Genomic DNA, 7,027 nt, shown 5'->3' on the forward strand with positions numbered 1-7,027 from the left:
CTACTATATGTAATGGGTAAAAGCATAGATTTTCTTTTTTAAATAAGCTTTTTAAATAACTATATTCTTCGTAGATACTATTAAAGTAATATCTAAGACTCAGCCTTGAAAGATGGTGTTTCAATATATTGTAATATAATGCTTTTGTTTTAATGGAAGAGCTATTATTAAACCTAAAGTTTCCAAGTAGCAGAAAATATAATGCTTTTCTGAGACCACCTCCTCACAAATGGAATATTTTGAGTTATGGTGGTGATTCTTATATTTCTAAGGTTGCCTCCTATATGAAATAATTCAGAATCCACCGCCATTTTAACTACCTAAGAGTAATTTTGTTATAAATTTCCAAGACCAAAAAAAAAAAAAAATCAATTCTGAACTTAGGAAGTCAGAAATTTTAAAGCTTCACAGACTTACAAAGGGTTTGGTCTAGAAGCCAACTCTAGTCCAAAAGGATGTTATTTGATTCCTGGCTCTTTGTTTTATTTCAGTAATATCATAGAGTTGAGAATTTATTGTAGAAGAGACTATGTTCTGATAAAATTGCTTTTCTCTACCTTCCAGGCTCTAAATTTCATGGTTTTTTAGGGGGCTATGCACATAGTGGAGCACATTCATTCATTCAGCAAATACTTACTGAGCATCCCTTATATGCTCAGCACATGAAATATTAAGCGTTGCAGATATATCTGTTAGGAAAGACAATTGCTGCCTTGGTGGAGACTCACAGTCTAGTGAGATGGGCTGACAAGTAGCCAACTAATCACAATGCAGTTGTGGTCAGTACTGTAACAGAGAAGAACGGGTCCAGAAGTTTGGGGAGTGTTTAGGAGGGACAATGAGATTTTTAGAGTGTAAAGTACACAGAACCAGGTCATGGAGGACCTTGCATGCCATGTTGAGGATTCTTTCAATGGATCATGGGCCACTATTGAAGGTTTGTATTTTGGAAGGAGCATTTTAGTTTCTGTTTCCCAGGGATAATAGTAATGCTGTATTAGTTAGATGAACTGCTGTAACAATCACAACATCTCAATGGCTGCAGACAGTAGGAGTTTTTTGTCTGCTTTCATCGTGTTCCAGTATGGCAGGCTCCATGCTCCCAGGGACCCAGACTTCTCCATCTTGTGACCGTGCCAGCTTTGAATCTCCAAACTTGACATGGAAGGATATGAACTAGAATGGTAAATCCTACAGAGGGTTTATGGCCAAGCTAACAGGCGTACATCACTTCTCCACATTTCCATTGGCCAGTGCTCAGTCAAACAACTCCTGGCCAATGGTAAGGAAGATGGGGACACATAATTGTCAAATGTGTCCAGAAAGAGAACCCAAATGATTTGCTGAACACATAGCATTCTCTTTGCCACAAGTAGACATTACTAATGAATGAATGAAAAAATAACTAGAAAATAAAGATAAGTCCATCACCCCAAAAAGAATCATAAAATTTTGAGTATGTGTGTTTAATAAATTGTGTTATCTTACTCCAATAGCAACATGCTCATGGTAGATTTGGAAAATATATAAAAGGACAAGGAAAAAAAGAAGTTGTATGTTCCCTAGCAACAGCTCGCTGTTTTGTTTTTTTGGGTGTTTGTTTTTGTTTTTTTTTGGTGTACATTTTTTTTTTCTGTGTGTGTTTATATTTCAAGTGGGTTTCTTATAGACAACATGTTAATTGGGTTGTGTTTCTTAAGTCACTCTGATAATCTCTGTCTTTCAATTTTTGCATTTACACCATTGACATTTGAAGTGATTATTTATATAGTTGGATTCATGTCCACCATATTCACTACTGTTTTCTATTTGTTGCCTTATTCTGTTAACAGTTTTGTCTTTCACTCTTTTTCTGCCTTTTGTCTCTCTCGAAATATTGGTGTTTGATTTGTTGTTGTTGAAATCCTTGTTAGGATCCACAGGTCTTCTTCTGGAGCCCTTAAATCACGAAACAAGTTTTTCAATCTGCTCTTTGACACCTTCAGCTGGAATTTTATCCTCCTAATCCAACTACTTACCTGCCTGTGTAGATTTAGGATGTGCTCATTACCTGTATGCCAGCCATTTGGGTCATTTTTCTAACTATTTGGCCAGCATGAACATCTTTTTCAAGCATCCTTGAATTATTTATTAGGCTTTAAATTTATCGATGCCAGTAATTAAACTGACTACTTAAATTGAAAATGCTTATACTTTTCCTACAAAATAATGGCTCATTAGCATTTTTAAAGATTTTTGTATAATCATCTTATAAAACACTTGACACTTATTCAAAACATTTACTCTCATTGATTTGACCAGATTGGTCTAATGTGGTACCCACAATTTTACTTTGTTTCATCACTATTAAGACAATGTCACTTATTTGCAATCAATCAAATAGAAGTGCCTCTCTCCCCCAAGCTTTGTCAGTCACATGTCTCCCAGGAATTTTAGAACTCCAATTGAAATTCTGGAGTATACCCCTTGAACTCATGTGCCATGCCTAAGAATGCAGTCTTGGTGTGGCCATAGACTTGGAAAAGCTAGAGGGAGGAGGATATGAATGAAAAGAAGACAAAGAGAATCAGGCTGGCAGAAAGGACTGCTCAGTTTCCTGGCGGGTTGAAGGGAGACTAAGCTATACTTCCCTGTCCTTGAGTTCCGTATGAGATTCCGTCTGGTCTATGTGTGTACTTACATGAGACAGCTCTAATGCAGCTCCTCTCCACCAACATTCCATCTCTGTTGCACTGATTAAGAGAAGAACACAGAAATCAGAAAATTAAAATCTTGGAAAGTTGTTAGGACTCTGATCATGTCATCTGTGACATGAGTAAGAATCTGTCTCAAAAGGTGGCAGAAAAGGAAATAAAATGATGTGAAAGTGCTTTGTACAGCTCTGTATAGTTGGCAATGCTTTTTTGTGAACCCTGTCGCTGCTATCTCTTATTGATCTTATTTTTTAATGCAAATATTTTCATTTCTGCTTTTTTATCTTATTTTTTAATGCAAATATTTTCATTTCTGCTTTTCCTGTATCCCTTGTAGAGTCTCCATACCAATGTTAGTAAGTGGGATACAAACAAACAAAACCCAAACACAAAACAAAAAACTTAGTGTTTTAAATGGTATTTATCTCAAATAGCAGAAGTGGGAGTATAGAATGTAAAGAAACTCAAAGGCAGCTTAATAATGTAAATGAAAAGCAAATGGATTATTTAGATGAAAAAATCCAGATTCCACATTTCAGTGTGGTTATGAGTTAAAGTTGGCTGAATCGATAAGATGCTGCTAAATGCACATTTAAATGTACTAAATACTCCTGCCTAGAGAAGAATTTGTTGCCCAGAATTATAGAAATCCTACTGAGCGTTGGACACCACTCCTTGCATGTTTAACTCTGAGGCTTCGTTTTCTAGATAAGGACTTCATGCGTTTCTGTTTATTAAAAGGACAACCCCTTATCTCCATCGATTTGTTGACTGTCTCTTCCAAAGTCAGTGCTAAATTGCTTCTCTCTGGGTCTTTCTCACTAATGTATTACATGAAGAAGAAGCATAGTTTAGTCTCAGCTCTCTTACTATATTGATCATTGTTAGGTTTTGTCCTACCGAGAAAATATAATCACAATACAAGATTTTTTGAAGTATTTTCTGTAGATCCAACTCTTAATTCATCCAGCCTTCTATTGCAGATTAGTCCTGAGAAGCAGAATGAGTGTGTGGGGGCCCTTGATAGCTCAAAATCCATTCCTAAGTATCGTGAAACAAGATAGTCCTAGCTGTCTCCTGCATACATTTGTAAATAATTCGATGAGATTTCTATATTCATTTCTTAAACTTATATTCATGTTTTTATTGTAAAAATAATATAGACATGTTGATGGTAAAAATTGAGTGGCCCCCCTCTTTCTAGCATCTTCGCCTTCAGTCCCATTCCCCAGAGATCGTTGTTAACCACGTAATGTGTAACGTAATTTTTAGGTGATCTGGTTCTTACCCTATGAATAAAAAGATAAATGCCTTCCTCTGGTCAGGTGATGTGGTCCTTACCTGTCATGAACTAGGAGCGTGTTTAAGAAGACCAAGCCAGAAGTCCCATACTCTGCACAGTCGCCAAGTCCCCCACCTCCCAACGTCTTGGTCTTTGTAACCACGGTTTAACCCAGTTCACCGCAGCACTTCTCACCCCTACAATCTGTTCTTCACACTTGGCAGCTGCAGCAATCTTTCAAAACATGAATTTGATGTTTGCTTCATCACACCACCTGCTTAAAACACTTTCAGGGCTTCCCCTGGCTCTTAGGATACAGACCAAAATGCTTAATGCTATATTGTACAGTCCCAACCCACCTCTCCAGCCTCATCTTAATCACACCGTCCTTTGCTCTTTGTACCCTGCCACCCTGTAGAGTTTCACAGTACCTGCTGTCCTTCCCTCGAAAATGATTCCACTCACTCCCCATTGTGCCTTTTTGGATAGCTTTTAGTCAGAATATAGTTCAGATGTCCCTTCCTCAAGGGAAGCCTTTCCTGAAGCATTGGGAAAATTTCTTCTGTTTTGTGATTTGATCGCATTATACATTTCTCCTTTGTGGTATTGAATATGATTAAAATTTCACATTTTGTCATTATTGCTTGTTTGATTAGTGTATTTCCCCCACTAGATTCCTCAATATGCTTAATAGCGTGTCTGGCACCTACCTGGAGCTCCTAATTATTTATTGAGTGACTGAATCATTCCTCTCTGTACCACCCTTGTCTCTGTTCTGGATAATGGAACATTTCCCAACCAGTTGTTTAGTTGTCTATTCCAAAATCTATGCCGGCTTTCTCCTCAAATCTACTCACTCTCTTAAATAGAAATCGTATCACGTCTTTCTTTTCTAACGTTCTATGGTGACGTTCTGCTGCACTTAGGAAAAAACCCAAACTCCTTATGAGCCCTAAAAGGATTTGCTCACTAGACTTCTCTCACCACTTTTCTGTTTTGACCCTAACCTCTTTTTTCTATTCGGGCCTTCATATAAGCTGGTGGCCCTGCTGAAACAGTTTTCTTTCTCCCTGCCCTCCCCTGATTTGCATAGACTAAACTTGTGGTAAACTCCTACTCATCTTCTAGATCTCAGACTAAGAGTTTCCCCAGAGAGGCCACCATAGCTCTCTTTCTTTATTATCTGTTTCCTGGAAACTGTCCACTATACCAGCAGTCCCTAACCTTGTTTGGCACCAGGGACTGGTGTTCCAATGAGAATCTAATGAAGCTTCGCTTGTCAGCCTGCCACTCACCTGCTGTGCGGCCCGTCTCCTAACAGGCCACAGATCGGTACCGGTCCACGACCTGTGGGTTGGGGACCCCTGCACTTGACTATTAGTAAAGCTGACTCACCGCTCTGCCCTCTCTACTTGGTACATAATAGGTCTTAACATTAACTTCTTGGTCAATCATAGCTAGAAAAAAAGCAGTTCAATATCGACTTCCTTAAGATTGTCTTGGCAGACAGTCTTCAGCATTTGAATGGACAATTAACATTGGTTAAATAAACATTTTGTGGTCAACTCATTTATCTGGGGAGAGTTTTACTTGGAGGCTTTTTCACCCTGGCAGACTCATTGTGCAGACATTGCCTTATTTTAAATAAAATGTTCTGTGGGCATCATATTAAGATTTTTATATGACAGACATGGATGACTGAAAATATTTATCTCCAAAAGTTTCAAACCAAGATGATGTCTTCTTGCATGCTTTACAGAGTGGAATTTGGGGCCAGATGCTCATCCACATTCAGAAGGATAGCAATATTCTTCTAAGGCGAGTGATTATCAAAGGGGCAGTAGTAAGTTTTAAAATGTAGGGGAATATTTGGTTGTCACGAGAACTGGGGATGTTATCTGTATGTAGTGGGTGGGGGCCAAGGATGCAAATGTCTTAAAAGTAGAGAGTCCTGCACAAACAAGTATTGCCCTGCCTAGTTTGTCAGTTATACCCCTGCTGCGAAGCATGGAAGGAGATTCAGAGCTGAGTTTCCAGAACGCCAGGGATCAAGGTAGCCATTAAGCCCCCAACTAAATAGAATCGGGCATGGTTTTCTGTTTGGGCATGAATATGGCAGTTTCTTAGAATGTTTCTTACAACAAAAGATAATTAGTCAAATACAAGTTTAGTAGCTAAACCCCAGATATCTAGTTTAATGAACTCCAAAGAACGTTGCACTTTAATTAACCCCTAATTATCTGATTTCGAACTCCTGGCACAAACCCCGCTGAGGCATCCAAGGGAGGTGAGCTTGTGAAATCTGAGACTCCTACTCTTCTGCAATTAGTTGACACTCCAGAAAGCTCCTCTACCTTGAATGCCTGCCTTTAGCTCTCCATAGACAGGCTTTCATAGAAGCTGACTTAAAATTATTCTCTTGACTATTATTGAGGAGTGATAGAAATAAAAATGAGCCTTCAACTTTTATAAAAGTGCTAGTGAAGATGTTACATAATATCTTGCATTTCTTAGCTAAATATTCTTAAATTTAGAGTTAGAAATAAATTTTCCTCTTCTGATACATGCTGATATTAGATATAGAGCTAAATAATTTTTTTCCCTTTTGCCATGGTTGCTGGGAAACTTGGAGCTAAACTTTGTGCTCAACTAATTACTTTTAGTTGACTTTGTTGGTTTTTTTGTTTTTTGTTTTTGTATATAATCCTTTCAGTAGTTGGCTCATGTTTTGTTGTGCATTTTAGATAGCATTTACCTGCAATAAAATGCACATAAGTGTTCAATGAATTTTGATAACTATATATCTGTGTTAAAAATCATTGGAACATTTTCATTACCTTGTGCCTTGTGCCTTTTTCCAATCAACACCTCCCTCTGTTGCAACTACTTTCTGGTTTCTATGACCAGAGATTGGTTTTCGGCTGTTCTTGAACTTTATATGAATGGAATCATACAGTATGTAATCTTTGATCTGGCTTTTTCTCTCAACATACCTGACATTATTCCATGTTATTGCACGAATCAATAGTTCTTTCTTTGCGATTGCTGAGGA

The 7,027-nt window shown here is 37.9% G+C and overlaps 1 long non-coding RNA gene across 1 annotated transcript in view; it reads right to left on the reverse strand.

Annotated features, from left to right (window-relative positions):
- LOC112483330 overlaps positions 1-3,989 on the reverse strand; it is a 48,957-nt gene extending 44,968 nt beyond the window's left edge. Inside the window, exon 1 of the long non-coding RNA XR_003047593.1 lies at positions 2,681-3,989. This is a non-coding gene — a long non-coding RNA (uncharacterized LOC112483330). The remainder of the gene's footprint in view (positions 1-2,680) is intronic.
- Between the last annotated feature and the right edge of the window lie 3,038 nt (positions 3,990-7,027).

The sequence above is a fragment of the Pteropus alecto genome, unplaced genomic scaffold (genome assembly GCF_000325575.1).
Source record: "Pteropus alecto unplaced genomic scaffold, ASM32557v1 scaffold24, whole genome shotgun sequence".
NCBI lineage: Eukaryota > Metazoa > Chordata > Mammalia > Chiroptera > Pteropodidae > Pteropus > Pteropus alecto.